The sequence below is a fragment of the Propithecus coquereli genome, unplaced genomic scaffold (assembly GCF_000956105.1).
Source record: "Propithecus coquereli isolate 6110/MARCELLA unplaced genomic scaffold, Pcoq_1.0 Scaffold111, whole genome shotgun sequence".
Lineage (NCBI taxonomy): Eukaryota > Metazoa > Chordata > Mammalia > Primates > Indriidae > Propithecus > Propithecus coquereli.
The window spans coordinates 6,417,533-6,435,879 of NW_012135081.1; the positions used below are offsets into that span (position 1 = coordinate 6,417,533).

Below are 18,347 nucleotides of genomic sequence, written 5' to 3' on the forward strand. Positions count from 1 at the left end.
TAGGGCCCTTCTCCTTACTGTGATTTTATCCAAGAAAAAGGCTTCAATACTAGCTCGTAACAGAAGACTGCAATCATTAGCCCTTGCATTTATATCCCTTGCACCAGCAGTTCCAAACCTTTTTGGCACCACGGACCAGTTTCAGGGAAGACAATTCTTCCAGGGAGGGGTGGGTGTGGGGGAAGGGGGAGTTCAGGTGGTGATGCCAGGTGACGGGGAGCGGCTGTAAATACAGATGAAGCTTCACTAGCTTGCCTTGCCCCTGCTTGCTCTGGCTTCCCTCCTGCTGTGTGGCACCCCCACCCCCTCCTAAGTTTCATGGAAGATAATTTTCCCACTGATGGTAGGCGAGGGAGGGGTGGAGCCCTGCGGCCCAGGCCAGGTCCCTAACATGCTGGGTGTACTGTTCCCTGGCCTAGGAGTTGGGGGCCACAGCTCTGCACCACCTAAAACCTCCTGTGTTCTCCCTATAATGGGTTACTCCAACATGAAGCAAAAACTCAGGGAGTAACCTGGCCTGTTCCCAGAGGATAAAGAGGTAAAAGAATGCCTGTGAGTATGAGAAAAAGGGAATAAATAGGCTTAAAGAGTAAACTCAATCCTCTTCCTTGTCTTCTTTTCTAAGGGATAAAGACATTATGGTTAATTCCCTATAATATTTTCCCCCAAAGCTCCCCTTATCTGGTCTAATCTGGCTCAAAGAAATCGAAGGAGTACCTAATAAAACACACTGTTCTCTTTTCTATTTTTTTTATTAACAAGCAAACTAATTAAAAACAAAAACACAACCACCTTAGAGTCTGAACAGCAATAAGTCAAATTGCTGCTGGAGTTCACAGATGTACCTGGGGTACATGCTCCCTCACTGCGAGGCAAGATGTAAGCACATGACTGTGCATTTAGATATATGTGTGATCAGAAGAATCAGAGAAATTGAAAACACTGGAGAATAGAAAACATCAAGAACTTTTCATCAGGCAATCCCAAAGCGCTCTGCTCTTTTCCTCTTCTTTGCCTGTAAGGAAAAAGCAAGAAGAAAAAAATTAGATTCCAAGAAAGCAGTTGCCTGGGTTCCTGGCTGCTTTAACCCAAACTCACATGAATTGTCACAAGGTCGAAGAAGGAGGGATAGCCCAAACTTGAAATCTTGGCAGCCAGAGATTTCATTCCTAAATCTCTCCAGTTATCCAGCTAGAGCTAATAAGGTTTAATAGGAAAGGAGTATGAGGAAAGAAGATTATGGAAGGGGGAAGGTGCAGAGAGGAGAAAAGTGGTAGAAAATGGAAAGATTCCTGAAGGAGACAGGGCTACTCAGCCTTAGAGCAGGCTAGTCTAGAAACTAATGCTCTTAACAGACTAAGGAAAGTCTTCCAATCACTGGGGAGATGGGAGATTTCAGAGAACAAAGGGTTAACTAACGCAGTTCATGGAGAAGGTGAGGGGGATGCCCTTGTGAGCAGTCTGGCCCAGACAGTGGCTATTCCTTAGCCCAACATTACGCAGAGCCATATAAATCTACAATGCCAGCAGAGTAAATTGAGGGTGGTGTTTGCAGGTGAGTCCCTGTCATGGATCTCTTAAGGAAGGGAAGCATCAAAGAAAGGGCACAAAAGTAGGGTGGGGTGGGGTGAAGGAGGGAGCTTTTCTGTTCTGGGAGTGACTCACAAAACAGTACTGAATCCTTCATCCACACTCCCAACCACTGCCCCCATAAAAGAGGGGACATTTTTTCATCCCATTCACATATGAGATTTAATATAAATTAAAAGGAAGTTGAATGCACACAAGCGCAGCCCACTCTACCTAGAACAGTGACACAATTCTTTGGAATCAAACGAAAATCATCTGGTTCATGTAAACTCCATCAGTCTCAAAAATTACTAATCCCTTATATACACTGACTCTCCCAACAAAAGCCACTGTTCCTTGCTATCCAACAAAATCCTCATCATCTTTAACTTGGAGAGACCAAATGTATTAACACCTACTTAGTGAGCATGCCTGGTTTAACAATAGTTTCCTTGGCAAGGAGGGAGTAATTTTAACAAGAATTAAAATGAGCATAAGATTACTTCTAGCTCATCCTGGTAAGTCAGTAAATAAGCAAATACTTTAAACAAGTGGCATTTTATTCTCAATAGCACAAAGAATACAAACTCCTTCAGTTTCTTCCTAGTGAAGAGTATAAACTGATCTGATTCTAAAATTTTCAGGGCTTATTTATAAGATTGACTGTGATATTTATTCATAAAAAGACTTTTCATAAGATTTTGAGTGTGTAAGGTAATAGATTTTTAGAGGATATCTCCAGAGGTAGATATAGGGAAGTAAACCTGGATTAAATGGAAGCAAGGACAATTCTAAATTCCTTGCCATGCAAGAAGCTTTCTATAATTCTAAAAATATTCATTATTTCAATATTATTTCAGTTGTTCTTTATGTACACCCCAGGTGACACTTGGTCTCCATAATACTCTCAAATCAGCAAAACACTGTCAAATGATCAATCTTAGCGAATGTGAGTTACCCCAGGGGAACCTGAGATATGAATGAACACAAGTTTTAAAAAAAAAAGGCCACTCTTTCATTTTGAGAAACTATCTGTAAACAAAGTAGTAAGACAGAGAAGTTTCATTTGAGTCCACTGTCCTATTCCAAAGGGGAGTCAGGCACAACTATACATGTATCTGGCTTGGAGATGGCCTTCACTAAATGATCAAAATAAATATGCCCAGCAGATAACAGACACTATTACTTATTGAATATTTACAATATGACAGCATCATCCCAAGTATTTTACATAGAACTATCCCTTTTGCACAGAATCATTTCATTTCACTCTTAAAATGCCACTTTGAGGTAGGTATATTATTTCCATTTCCCAGATGAGGAAACTGAGGCCCAGGAAGGTACTATAACTTATTAATACTAAATTGCAGAGCCAGTTTTTTTTTTTTTTTTTTGAGACAGAGTCTCACTCCGTTGCCCTGGCTAGAGTGAGTGCCATGGCATCAGCCTAGCTCACAGAAACCTCAAACTCCTCAGCTCAAGCGATCCTACTGCCTCAGCCTCCCGAGTAGCTGGGACTACAGGCATGCGCCACCATGCCCAGCTAATTTTTTCTATATATTTTTAGTTGTCCAGATAATTTCTATCTTTTTTTAGTAGAGACGGGGTCTCACTCTTGCTCAGGCTGGTCTCGAACTCCTGAGCTCAAACAATCCGCCCGCCTCGGCCTCCCAGAGTGCTAGGATTACAGGCGTGAGCCACCGCGCCCGGCCCAGAGCCAGTTTTAAATCCAAGCCTATCTGATTCCAAATCTTATGCTCTTTGCCACTAGTCTAATAGACTCTAACATTGAATTTGATATCCTGATGAAATTCAGTGTGACCACTTCATCCAGAGAAAAGTTATCAAGAAAAAGGAAAAATAATCTTGTTATTTGGGCACTTAAGAAGTAGGCTGGGTGGCCAGGCGCGGTGGCTCACGCTTGTAACCCTATTACTCTGGGAGGCCAAGGCGGGAGGATCACTTGAGGCCAGAAGCTGGAGACCAGCCTGAACAAGAGCAAGACTTCATCTCTACTCAAAACAGAAAAAATTAGCCAGGTTTGGTGGCACGCACCTGTAGTCCCAGCTACTTGGGAAGCTGAGGCAGGAGGATTGTGTGAGCCCAGGAGTTTGAGGTTGCTGTGAGCCAGGCTGACACCATGGCACTCTAGCCTGGGCAACAGAGTGAGACTCTGCCTCAAAAAGAAGTAGGTGGGGGAAACTGTTTCTCCACTCAGTTTATTCACCTTCATTTCCCTTTAAGAGCTCTATGAAACATTCTAGGTATATTTTACCTCTGTATCCTCTGTGGTTCCAGTACCAGCTGAACTTGTGACAATCCCGAATCGCTCCTTCCTCTTTTTCAGTTTCTCATCATCTTCAGACTATTCAGGGACAAAGAAAAGGGTGAGACAAACTAGCCTCCATTCACAAAGTAAATGGGAATGAAACTGTAACTTATTGGTCATGATGTGCCAGCCAACCTTGTGCCAAGAACTAAGGATCACACAAACAGTAAAGACAGGTAAGAAATGGAACAAGCTAGCATACAGCATGTTGTATGTAGAATAACTAAAAACTTAATTTTAGGTAGGGCCTCAATACTCATAAAACAAGTAGAGGCCAGATGGGGTGGCTCACACCTGTAATCCTAGCAATTTGGAAGGCCAAGACAGAAGGACTGCTGGAAGCCAGGAGTTTAAGATCAGCCTGGGCAACAGAATGAAACCCAGTCTCAGAACAAACAAACAAAATAAGATGAGTAAAATGAAGAAATGGTAAGAAACACCCATAAAACAAACTGCTGTGCTTAAGAGATTTTGGCAGTTCAGAGATATGGAAAACTGAGGTTTCACTGAGTAACACCTGGAGAGAACAGGTTGGTAGAAGGTACCCAAACTACTTGTTGAACACTGATTACAAGTTACCAAGGAAGGAAAGGGGAAGAGGGCCAGAGTGGTTATTTCTTAAAAATTTATAAAGAAAGCCAAGTGTTTGCTTGAAACACCCTGCAAAGTTATAGAAGGATCTGAATAGTTCAAAATGATTTTGAAAAAAGATGAGTCAAGGTGACAGCTACAGTCATCTGAGATGCTCTGGACCTTTTCTAAGCATCCATGAGACTCATGATGTCTGGCTAGTAAGTAGAGAAGAATGTTTCAGTTTACCATGAGTTGGAGCTGGCCATTCTCCTATAATAGGTGTTTTAAAGACTAAGCTACTATTTATATCCGATACTGTTCAATAAGAGTCTCATATATATTCCCATCAGGACCTAAACCCTATCACTTTATTTATCCCACTTTAACAGTTATTTTTTCCTTCTCTACCTTCCCTTCCATCCAGTGACCAGTAATCAAAAGCTCAGACCCAGGGGGGTTCCCCAGGTGTCCCCCGCCTGCCAGAAGGATTTTCTAAAACTTGGCACATCCTGGCAATGAATGGTGGCAAATGCCTGTAGTCTTAGCTACTCAAGAAGCTCAGGTGGGAGGACTGCCTGAGCCCAGGAGTTCAAGGTTACAGTGAGCTATGATTGTGCCACTGTACTCCAGCCTGGGTGATGAAGCAAGACCCCATATCTATCTATCTATATATACACATACATATATAAGTAAGTAAAACTCGGCACATCTATACAAAGATTCCATCCTCTCATAGTCTCAAGAGACTTTCCATGCCATACAGATATATCCATCCTCACCATGGGGCAGGACAGTTTCTTTGACTTTATTTATAAAAGTTAACCCAACAGAGGCCAGCTCAAAAGAGTTCAAACAAACTGTGAAACTGTGTGGTGCTTCTGAGCTGGATGTTTTTTAAACCCCAAGGAATTTACATTCCTACAGTCTATAGCCAGGCTGTGTCTCCGGGTGTCCCAAAACCACAGAGGAAATAAAAAGACCTACAGAAACACAGGAATTTTTCAATACCTCTACTGTCAACCCCAACCAAGGAGTTGCCTTTGTCCCTATGACCACAGCAGCCACCTCTACAATCAAAAGCAGGGCAGTGATTCAGCTTTCTGTATTCAATTTATTTAACTAGCCCAGCTCTCTGAAAACAGCAGGCAGGAGTACTATCTCAGTCTTACTTTGACTCTTTCAGCTTGAGAGAGATGTTCATTTTTTTTCCCTTTTGCTGCACTGCCTTCTAGTGAGTAGGAAAGGTGCTAAAAAAGAATGGTGGCTATGAAGGAGTGAAAAATCCTACACATGAGTTATTTAATCACAGCGTATTACTAGAATAAACTATCGCCTACACAGTTTTCCACCTTTTTCACTATAAGCATCAGCAAATCCATGGGGGGGTGCCTAATTAATGCCACCCAAGCTACTGTAAAACACTGAGCCAGGTTTCAAGAAAAAAGTAGGCACTGTGATTAAATTCATTTCATAGATATGAAAACTGAGAGTTAGGGAGTTTAAGCAACTTGCCCAAAGTCTCACAAATTGTTTAGTTGTAGAGCCTGGATTGGAACTCAGGACATTTTTTTACTCAAGAATCTACTTTCCTAATTTTACAATCTCCTCAGGTATTTAACATAAGCACTTTTTTAGAAGAACATTAGCAGAATGAAGTGCTTAATTCCCAAGGGAGAAGGATCACACTGCCTGCCCCCCACCTCTTAGCTAAAAGGAAATTACTTTAACCACCTCACATCACTCAAATAATTGTGTCAATACTAGGATCACATCCCCATGGTACCATACCATATGCCACCACTTTATAACTAACCAGGAATCCAAGGAAAGGACTCTAGTTAGTAATCTTTTCTTTTTATTTTTTTTTTTAGAGATGGGGTCTCACTGTACTGCCCAGGCTGGAGTACAATGGTAAAATCAGAGCTCACTGCAGCTGCAAACTCTTGGGCTCAAGCCATCCTTCTGCCTCCACCTCCTGAGTAGCTGTGACTGCTGGCACGCTACCATACCCGCTTTGTTAGTAATTTTGTACTAAAGTTTTTCTCGGCTGAATTTTTCTAATTTTGGCTAATTGGCTATTCCATCTGTTGAACTATAATAAAATAATTAGGAGGATTCCCAACAAAAGTCCCACTGTATTTTTCACTACCAAAGTCAAAGAGAAAAGTTTTCTTGATTTTGTCTGCTATACTAAAAGTGAATGAGGGATATAAATGGAGATTTGAAAATGAGAACTTCTGGAATATTCTAGATGATGTATCTCCATTTCACTAAGTCTCCTGGCCAAGTAGGAACAGTTTCAGGGAGAACAAAAGGAGCATCCCTTCTTGGGGAGAGGCAGCACTAGCCCAGTTCTTGCCGAACTACCACTATGAATCTTTTTTTCATTCAATTTCAATGTTCAAACCACAGAGGAGATGCTACTTTTGAAACGCAGTCATTATCTCGGCACAAACCCAAGGCCTCCCCTCACAAAGCCTATCTTCATTTGGAACGTGGGTGAGACAGTTTTTCCCCTCCTGGCTTTTAATTTTGTTACATCCTGAAATGGGAAGTTTGAATTCTAAATTAAATTTCCTGTATTTCCTTGTAAGCTCAAAGGTGAGGAGTGAACAAGGAACAGGAAAAGAAGGGGAAATACATACATTTCTCTAGCCACTAAGGCTAGTGTCAGGGATTTCCTCATGAGCTTCACTTTTTAAAATCAGATCTTTGGTGCCTCTCCTGGAGATCCAGGCAGAGAGAGCATCTGCTCTAAACCCATCAAGGAGCTCCGGAGGGGGCTGAGAAAAAATAACAATACAGCTTCCCCCACCTCCCACAAATAGCCTGCCTTTTCCTCCCTACCCAGCACCCCTCTTAAAGTCTCTTTCCTCCTTGCCCTGCAGGGAAAGTGCACAACCGGGCCCAGTAAATCAACACAGTTCTAATGATCTCTCTCACGTGACCCTTCTAGCGTGACGGTGTCGCATGGAAACAAATGTACAATAAACTTCACTCCATCTTTAGCTCTTTGCTGACAGGTTTTGATTCATGGGATGGCAGGACCCATCTGAGGGCCTCGATCAAAACGCATCTCTCTCTGCATTCATCAGGCCAATGCTCCCCCAGGCCATGCTCAAGTGCACAAATGGGGTTGTGCATCTGCAGGCAGCACTGACCCCTCTAGCTCAGTGTCATATACATTTGCAAACCTTTCCTTTCTTCATCCCTCCCCCACTTCTCTCCCTCAAACTCTCAACTACTAACAAATCTCTTTTTTCTTCCCATGCATACTCCTATTCAGGAAGGCAAGTGCTTGAATCTGAAGTGCCCTTATTTCCTATCACATGCAAACTCCTCAAAATGTATAATTTACATCCAAAAGTCAGAAAAGAAACCTGTCCTCAGTGACCAAACACAGGTATCGGATGTTCAGACTAATCCCTATTATTTCATTTCCTCCATCCTCTCATTCCTCAAGGTTTAAAACACCAAGCCAGCTACCTGAATGATGCCAGTAATTTCAGCATATACAATCCTCATGGCACCTAATAACTGCCTCATTTTTCTTTTTTAAAATCTCATTTATAAAAAATGAGATAGGCTCACGCCTGTAATCCTAGCTATCTGGGAGGCCGAGGCGGGCAGATTGTTTGAGCTCAGGAGTTTGAAACCAGCCTGAGCAAGAGCGAGACCCCGTCTCTACTAAAAATAGAAAGAAATTAATTGGACAACTAAAAATATATAGACAAAAAATTAGCCGGGCATGGTGGCACATGCCTGTAATCCCAGCTACTCGGGAGGCTGAGGCAGTAGGATCGCCTGAGCCCAGGAGTTTGAGGTTGCTGTGAGCTAGGATGACGCCACGGCACTCTAGCCCGGGCAACACAGTGAGACTCTGTCTCAAAAAAAAAAAATGAGATAGGACTGTACAAAAGAGAAGAGAGCACCCATATAAGAAGAACAAAAAGCATGATCTTATACTTAATAAAACCAAATACTACCATAAATCACTATCATAGTATTTTCCATTAAGGAATAAAGGTAATTTCAAATTCAACCCTTTAGAAGACACCATCAACTTTTCAAAATTCACTTCTTTCCTTGTTTCTCTCCCTTTTATATCTGGAAAATCCTCAGGCAACATAAAGAAAGTGATACCTACTAAGGGAAAAGACAGACATTCAAGGCTGCTCCAAGATACAAATTACACGTGCTGAGAATGCTTTCTTTGTACATAGGAACCATCATATAAGACATATTCAATATATGTTAGCTATTATTTTTATTGCCACATTCCTCTTGGTACTTGAAACAAAGTCTGAGATCACCAACAAAATTTTGAAGCTAATGATGTCATTCATTCTTGTAGATAAGTGAAATCACCAAAGGGTGGTAAGAATCACATCCATTATTAAGATAAAAAGGAAACTCCCTTTAGCTGCAAGAGCAATGAGTACCTATTTGGACAGATGACTAGACTTACGGTTAAAATTTAGGGTGTGGCAGAGTAGTAACTGGACAAAACCAGTCTTCTCCACCAGGTACTATTAACTATGTTCTTCTCTTTCTGGGACCTTGAAAATCAACGCTGCCAAGCTTTACTGATTTTAATGAACCCTAATAATTAATGACTACTTAAAAAATCCATAAATGGCACCATCTGAGGGAACTGAGCAAGCATCCGACCTCTACATAGACCCCAATCCCCGGTACTCCAAAGGCCCCTGAGAAAATACTTTAGCTGAATTATGTGACATCAGTTTCAATCAACATTTTCAATAGCATTAATTAATTCAGTAGTCATTCAAAGTATCGAATGAGTGTTTACTTTCGATCAGGCACTGTTTGGGGCATTGGGAATATAGAGATGAATAAGATAAAGATCCATAACCTTATGAGGCTTATGAATTCATCGCTGAGTCACCATAAAGATGTGTGCTATTGTTCCTTACATTACTGCATTATGAGAACTCATAGGAAAATTTTTTTCTGGTCCCCAGATCCAAAATTGTTATGTTTTCCTTGAGCAACTTGTCAGTTTTTACCTTGTGAATGCTGTGAATCACTGAAAACAGTGCAACTGTGCTTTCCTCTACTTACTGGCTGCCATAAAGTTTGGAGGCAAATATATGGCCTGTCTCTGGCAAGTGATTTTGAAAATACAGACAGTCACCGACGTACAATAGTCCAACTTAAGATTTCTCAACTTTATGATAGTGCAAAAGCAATGAGCCATACTTCAAGTACCCATACAATCATTCTGTTTTTCACTTTTAGTACAGTAGTCAATGAATTACATGAGATATTCAACACTTTATTATGAAATAGGCTTTGTGTTAGATGATTTTGCCCAACTATAGACTAACGTAAGTGTTCTGAACATGTTTAAGATAGGCTAGGTTAAGCAATATATTCGGAAAGTTAGGTGTATTAAATGTATTTTCAATCCACAATGGGCTTTTATTGGAACGTAGCCTCATTATAAGTCAAGGAGCATCTGTATTTCTATTAAAAAGAGAGGCCATAAGTATTGAGGTGAGAGAGAAACATGAGAACCAGAGACAGAGATCAAACACCAGATCCAGAGGTAGGAGCAGTTAGTTCGGGGCTGCTACTGGGCCCTTAAGAACCTACTTCTCTATAAATATAATGGAATTTATTTAAAAATACCCCAATGCCCTGAGAAGGAAAAAGAGAGGGGAAGGAATTACCAGATTATAAGTAGACATTTTAAATTAAGGGCTCTTGGCAATGGTTTCCAGGGCATATACACTGTAGCCAGGAATTAAGTCCCAAATGGAAGAACAGATGCAACAATTGGCAGCTGAATACCATAGGTGTTTTCTAAAGTAACTGCCCCCTTTTTATGGCAGAGAACCAACATTAATATCTCTACCCAAAATGGAGTTCTGGCTTTGTTATTTTCCAAATCTAACTTGTGTCTTCAAGATTCAAATTCAAAAGAACACTTTTCAAAACTTACTAATTATATCCTGAATACAATAAAGAATACCGCTCCTAGCCTGTGTGCTAGGGCTATTTGCTCTGCCAAAAGGAGCCCAATTTGATTTAATTAGCACCCCATGGGCCGTGTGCTGAAAGCATTCACCTTTTTCAATCTTATTACCAGTGCCACTCTGGACCATAAAAAGAAAATAAGAGAAACAAAACAGTGACCCAAAGTGTAACCCAGGCATATTTAGGGAATCTGAACTCAGTTAACTCCCAAGAACACAAAGCACAAGTATTTACTGGATTCAAATAAGAAATATCCTCACTATTCTTTGAGGAGACCAAAAGAATTAACCAAGCCAGGCAATATTCTTGATCAGTGCAACAAGCTCACTCACTCATCATCTCTCCCTTATACTATGTGTGAGAAGCAGAAATTCCAATCTAAAGAATTCAGTCAGTATGCTTACAAGTAGAAAGGGGCATTTCAGGGAAGTTCAGGTACTGCAACTATTTTTCCCCTTAGTTCCCTGGAGTGATGGAACAGAGGCTCACAGGGAGCTAAGATGGTCATATTTTGCAAAAGTAACAAACAAGTAACTGACTCCTTTCTGAATGAATTACCATATTAAAATGTTACTTAGGAAAATCAGGCCAGTCTAATTTTCCAAGGGAATGTAAGGCAGTGAGGCAAAAAGGAAAAGAGGGAGCCTTATGGTCACTTTCTTGGACCTCACTGCCACATGACTAATGGCAGGATGAAAAGCAGAGCCTGGAGGCTTTCAGGCGATGGTAGATTAATGATGACATGGCCTTGACTTCCCAGAGGTAAAGGTTATGAAACAATCCAGGGTAAGTGAGCTTCCAATTTCATACTCTCAGGGTGAATGACAGCAACTGACGGTTTTTCTCACAGAAACACTTCAATGCTTAACCACACAGCTGTCACCTCCCTGCCCCAGTTTCTGAAATGCATTATGCCAGCCAGACCACAGAACATGGGGTGGTCCCCAAAAAATCAATGCACAGAGCTTTAGCAGACTAAAGGTAAAGGACTAGACTAGCAGAGAGTACAATGCCTTAGCAAATACATGGTAAAGAGACACTCCAACACTCTCCACACACATACACCTAACACACCTCCCTAATATAATCATCTTACCTACTCTAAGCAATATCCTTCAACTGCGAGATCAGAATCAACTTTTTAGGGCCAGTAGGGTGCTGGGAACTTTAAAGCTACACCAGAATTAGAGACCACCAGGGACTGTATCTCCTCCTATCTTCATAGATTTGAAGCCCAAGAACACAGCTCAGAACCACTCTTCTTACTCACTAGCTCCCATCACTTTTTTTCTCTTGTCCAAATCAAGCTCTTTCCCCACAACCCCCACTCCTCTTCAACCCCAGAGGAGGTCGTTTCGGTCTTGCTCTAGCTGATTGTAGGACAAAGCAAGGCAGGTGGAGGAAATGAAGGCTTCACACTTGAGACCCCCGGAAACCAAGTTTCTATTAAAAGTCCCCATCTCCCTCCCTTAAAAGCCAGGAAGCTGCTGCTTTTAAGGATAAGCGATGCAGAGCTTGGCAGAAATGTCAAGAAGTCAGCAGAGGGAAGCTAAAACTTTTGAGGGGAGGTGAATGCTATCTTAGCCAAAATATAAAGAGAATGAAGGGCAGTTACCTGACCATTCATAAATTTAAAATAAGCACCAGGAAAACAGAGTCTTTTTACCTGGAGTATTTAAAAATGCAGATTCCTGGTCTCACCCCAATCTAACAAATCTGAACCTCAAAAGGGCAGGCCTACTGTATTTTTAAAAATACAGAGCTGGGCCAGGCACGGTGGCTCACGCCTGTAATCCTAGCACTCTGGGAGGCTGAGGAGGGTGGATCGCTCAAGGTCAGGAGTTCAAGACCAGCCTGAACAAGAGTGAGACCCCGTCTCTACTAAAAAATAGAAAGAAATGATCTGGACAACTAAACATATATAGAAAAAATTAGCCAGGCATGGTGGCACATGCCTGTAGTCCCAGCTACTCGGGAGGCTGAGGCAGAAGGATTGCTTGAGCCCAGGAGTTTGAGGTTGCTGTGAGCTAGGCTCGCGCCACAGCACTCACTCTAGCCTGGGAAACAAAGCAAGATTCTGTCACACACACACACACAAAAATACAGAGCTGTATTTTTAAAAGGGTCCCCCTGGTGATCCTTATGTGCAGCTGTATTTGGGGATAATTGCAAGTAGCTTTGACAAAATATGACCAAAAATTTTAAAAAATTTCTCATCAACTCCAAATAAGGCTGCCATCCCACACCAATTTTCCCCCGCAAACACAAGGGGCCTTTCCAAAGTGTATGTTTCCTACAAACAGGATATCTCAGCTGTAGGGATGTGAAGGTAAAAAAAAAAGTTGTGAAGGAATCACAGAGAGCTCTGAGTAGTACACCTATCTTACTGCTCTCCTAGAAGTCAAATAGAGAAGCAAAGAGACTCTTTCACCAGAATAGTTCAATACAGGAAGAGCGTGCCAAAACAAGACCAGGGCACACCTCAGGTGTGAGGGGAAAAGAGGGAGGCAACTAGGTTCAAACACACAAAGGCATTTTTTCCCTATAAAACTGATACAAAGGATGAAAAGGAATAACAATAAAGTGGGGAAAGGAGAAACAGGATTTCTCTGAAGGCTCATGTGTTTTGCTTATTCATTTATAGCACTAAGAGGTCCATCCTATAAGGCCTCTGTTCATTTCCAATTGCTCCTTTTCCTTAACCACCTCATACCTAAGCATGGGCATGGTACGAAAATTCTAAAACTGCCTCCTCTACTTTATACCCCAATAATAAATTCCCCACCAATAATTACCTTTCTAAAGTCCAGACCAAGCATTTCAAACATAATCTCCTTCTCAATAACACATCTCTACTGCTAGGGTTTTCCAGATTTAATATTTTATATGAACTCCAAATGTGGAACACCCTGAAAATACACTTATTTCTGTATATCTATCTATCCACCTGTCTATTTATTTGTTTATTTTTGAGATAGAGTCTTGCTCTGTTGCTCAGGCTGGAGTGCAGTAGTGCAATCATAGCTCACTGTAACTTCAAACTCCTGGGCTCAAGCCATCCCTCTACCTCAGCCTCCCAAGTAGCTGGGACTATAGAGGTGCACACCCACCACGCCCAGCTAAATAAAATACTATTTCTTAAAAACACAAAAAAAGAGTAGCAAAGGAAAGGAAGGAGAGGCAAGGAGTTAACATTTTCTGGATCTTAACAAGGAGTCGCAGGTTATTAAAAATGGGGCCTTTGCTAATTTATAAACACCACCACCAAGCATCCCCCCTGTAAATTATTCCCCAATTTAATGCCCTGACTCTTCCCCACCTCTATCTCCAAAATACCACAGGATCTGACCTCCTTCAGCTCTTCAGGCATGAAAAGCAACTTTGCTATTTTGTTGAGTACGTAAGAAAATGAACTATTGTTAGGTAGATAGCAAGGGATTCCAGTTATTCTAGGGACAAAAGTGGATGCTGTTGCTTTGGTGCAATTTCCCCACCTGGGAAGAAGGCCCCCACCTTGGGCCTGCCCCATCCTAACTTCCAGAGCAACTGCCATACTTGGGGAGGAGGGAATACCCTATGAATCTGCCAATCAACTCAGCACACCAGCTGCAAAAGAATGCAGAGGACTCTAGCCCACAGGCCAAGTGGCATAGGAACCATGGAGTCCAGAAATTGACTTAGAACAACCTGCATGTGTAGTAATGCAACTCCCAACTGTCCAAAGTAGTTCCATAGTGATGTCTGAGCCACTAGGGAGGTCCCAATCCGGGCAATACAAAACAAGACGCAGACCATAACCAAGTCCTTTTTCCAGGCCCTTCCTTTTGCTCTCCCTTTGCTGTGACAATGGGTCCAATCATCATCTGTGGCTTACGTATCATGCTCTGTAAACCTCTATCTTGCTCTATAATCCTATCCTTCTCTCCTCAATAAACTTCATTTTTGTGCTTACCTTACTTTGGTGCATCTGGTCATTCTTCGACCATGGATGCACGAAGAACCAAAATTTTCACAATGAAACCTGACACTATCACGTTAATTATGAAATCTTACTTTAATTGAACCATATGTATAAAATGTTACCTCCTCTCCTTATCAATGCCAATCCAAAGAACAGTTATTACTCAAGTGTAAGCCTCTCAAGTATTAAAATACATCTTAAACATTCCTATATTGCCATAGCTCTCACATCACGAGGAGCCTTTGAATACCAAAATTTCCTACAAAAAAAAAAAAAACTAATAACATACCCTCCAAAAAACAACCTTCCAGACACCACTTTTTCCATGGATCCAGAATCCACAGATACGGAGGGCCAACTAGTCGTACTTGGCTTCAGATCGTTAGCTCATATCTCACCACAGCCAGGGAGAGTATCTGGGAATGGACAGATATTGCGCCACTTAGAAAAGCCAGGACAGCTACTGGTCACCCCCAAATCAGATATATGACTAGATAAACAAGCAGATATAATTTGATTTAAAAAATAATTTATCTTATGTACTAAAAGTGGTACTTTAAAAAAAAAAAACTGTCACTTAGAATGATCCCACCTCAAGAATGTGGCTGGCAAAAACTCAAGGTATTTAAAAGTAAAACAGACTCAACAGAATACAGCATTGCCCTCCTTTCCAGGCTATGTTTACTTTTGGGGTAAAGACTAGAGGGGAGACCACAGAGAGGCATACAACTTGTTTTCTATCAAAGTCATCAGTTCTGACGTGTTAAAAGAAGGAATGCAAAGACAGTAGGGGGTGGGGTATTGAGAAGGTGAAACAAAGTTTTTTTCTTACTACAAAGTTTTTTACCTGTATTTCTTCGGGCTCAAACTCAATGAATGAAATCAGAGAGAAAAATAAAATTAAAAGGTACAAGAGCTTAGTGGTCAACCATGTACCTCTAGCAAAGCCTGAACCTCTATCAGAAACTTCTCAAATATCCAGTTTATAGTAAATAGGCCAAAGCACCAGCGATGAATACTGACTTAGCATAAAAATTTCACCTTGCTTCGTCAAATTTTAAAAACTTTTCCTCTTAAAGTGTTCAATTTATATTTCTAACATTTCTTATCCAATTTTTTCCTCATACATGGCTAGGTGAACAGTGTGTGTCCGAGGATTAGAACGTAGTGGGGGGGTAAAGGGAGAAATTGAGCAAAGAAAAACTTGACTCCTATTTCTCTAGTTAAAATTAGAATACATTTTCAAGAGCCCTGGGCAGGAGAGAAAAATTCCATTCTGTCTCTTTCCTCTTCCAAATTCCTATAGCCAAGTGGTTAAGCAGCAGTTGAATGGCACACATACATAATGACATCATTGATTGGAATCATAATAGGAGGGAGAGGGGGAGAAACTGGGAAGGGAGGGAGGTGAAGATGTATTTGTGTTACAGACAAAAGACAAGTTCTGTTCCTCAGCAGGGACAGATAAGAACCAGATGATGGGATAAACTGAGGTCAGACAGTTTCCCCTATTGTTTCCTCTTGAAACAGCTCCCTCACCACTCCCTCAAAGTTTGTTCCACTGGGTGGGTAGAGAGCAGTGTATGTTTTTTATCTTAAAGGGGAGGAGGCAGAGAAGAAAAAATCAGATATAGGATTGCACACTGTGTCTCTCCATGAAACGGCCAAATATTTATTTACAAACTATTATGCATTAGAAGTGAATTTAAAGGAGTTATTAATTTTTGCTGAGCCTTAAAATGCTCTAAGAAATGTTATCCAAGAAATCCTGAAGACTATGTGGGTTGAATTTTAGCTTTTCTTGAAATTCACCCTCTATGATATCCATCCTCAATTGCTATCTCCATCTATTACATATATAAGCAACTCTTTATCTTCTTTTCTTTTAATTCAAGTTAAAAGAATATAATTTTTCAAAGAAGTATTTTTGGGAAAACTGTCAATCTAGGACGAAGAAAGGAGAAAATTCACCCAAAAGTATTTTTTTGTTTTCCTGAGACAGGGTCTTGTTCTGTCACCTAGGCTATAGTGCAATGATGTCATCACAGCTCACAGCAACCTTAAACTCCCAGGTTCAAGTGATTCTCTTGTGTGAGCCTCCTGAGTAACACCTATAACTGGAACTACAGGTGTGTACCACTACACCTAGCTAATTTTTCTATTTTTGGTAAGAGATGAGGGTCTCGCTCTTGCTTGGAGCTGGTCTCAAGCAAACCTCCCACCTCCCTCCCAAAGTCCTAGGATTACAGGCATGATCCACTCGGCCCAGCCCCTAAAGGCTCTTGATCAATGAGATACAATGACTAAGAGAGAGTACACTGATTTTTTTTCCTCACCTACAATCCTACTATCTACATTTTTCTTGATCCCGGGGGCCCCCTGAGAAAAGGGGAATGGATAATGAAGTTCTGTACTTGGCCTAGGCACTGCTGCTTGAGTATATCTGGATAGAATCCAAACCTACTCAGCAAGCCACTTTTCCAACTTATCGTAGAATCTAATTCTTTTACCACTACCCCATTTAAAAATATTCTCCCAAACTCCTCACCACACCTTATGGTCCCTTAGGTTTATAAAGTTCCGTGTCGGCAATGTCCTATGCCAGGCCCCACAGTTCTTCCTTTGGAAAAGGCATACACACTCATACCAAAACTAACAATTCCTCATTATAGATTCCTCTGAGAAGGCTGATGACTAACTTCTAAACAATAATAGTACAGTAGTTCCTCTTATCCTAGGAGGATACATTCCAAAACCCTGTTAGATACCTAAAACCTCAGATAGTAATAAACCCTTTGTATATACTATGTTTTCATCTATACATACGTACCTGTGATAAACTTTAATTTATAAATTAGCCATGCTAAGAGATTAATAATAACTAATAATAAAACAGAACAATTATAACAATATGCCAGTATCACTACTCTTGTGTTTTGGGACCATTATTAAGTAAAATAAGGCTTACTTAAACACAGCACTGCTCTACCATGACAATGTGATAACGAAGATGGCTACTAAATGACTAAGAGGCAGGTAGCATGGATACACTGGACAAAGCAATGTTTTTATCCCCAAGCGGGAGGGAGGCAGATTTAATCGTGCTGCTCAGATACATGTGCAACCTAAAACTTTTTCTTCATTTATTTCATATGGTGGAAGGGAATCAAGATAGAATCAAATAAGCCCTCCAAAAGAGAGTAAATTGAGACCAAACTGCCATCAGTTAGCCACAATGAAATTTATATGCTGGAAGATACTGGTGCCCTCCTGTGCTTAGAATTAACTCTTTCTCTCAGCTTCCTCTTTGGCATCTTGGCACATTTCAGTGACAAGCCTCTCAAAAACAAGGCAGGTCCATATACCTCTCTCATTATGAAGTGGTTCATCCCCAACCAATGATGATCAAAAATGTAATACAAATGGCTCATGAAAATAATCACTTTAGCTACCCAACAATATTCTAGCCACCAGCCTCAACAACAAGATCATCAATGGAGGGATAGTTTGTTTTCAACCTTTTTATATTCTGACACTGTGTAACACAGATCACAATCATCAGGGAAGAAAACTAGCAAAAATTACAAATCTGGGAAAAGTAGGCTCCAGGGCTAATATGCCTTAAGATAACTCATTAGCACAGTATCCTACATGAAGAGCTACACGGAGAGAAACTTAATAATATTCCAGTAGAGAAAAAGGAAAATATACTAAGGTCAATAGGGATAACAAATGCCTATATGGTCTACTACTAATCAAGAATCAGTAACATATGCTCTTCACATTCCTAGGGGTACAGGGAGAGTATCAACCACACTCCAGTTTTCTGCTTAGTGCCTGAGCTTGGGCTTGTTTTCGTTTTTTAAAAAAAATACCCACCTAGGCCAGGTACAGTGGCTTACACCTGTAATC

At 41.0% G+C, this 18,347-nt stretch overlaps 1 long non-coding RNA gene across 1 annotated transcript; it reads right to left on the reverse strand.

Moving 5' to 3' along the window:
• Positions 1 to 733: 733 nt before the first annotated feature.
• LOC105817234 lies at positions 734 to 4,090 on the reverse strand. The gene is made up of 2 exons (XR_001137832.1): positions 3,845 to 4,090; positions 734 to 1,015 (listed from the first exon to the last, which is right to left on the reverse strand). It is a non-coding gene; the product is annotated as an uncharacterized LOC105817234 (long non-coding RNA).
• Between the last annotated feature and the right edge of the window lie 14,257 nt (positions 4,091 to 18,347).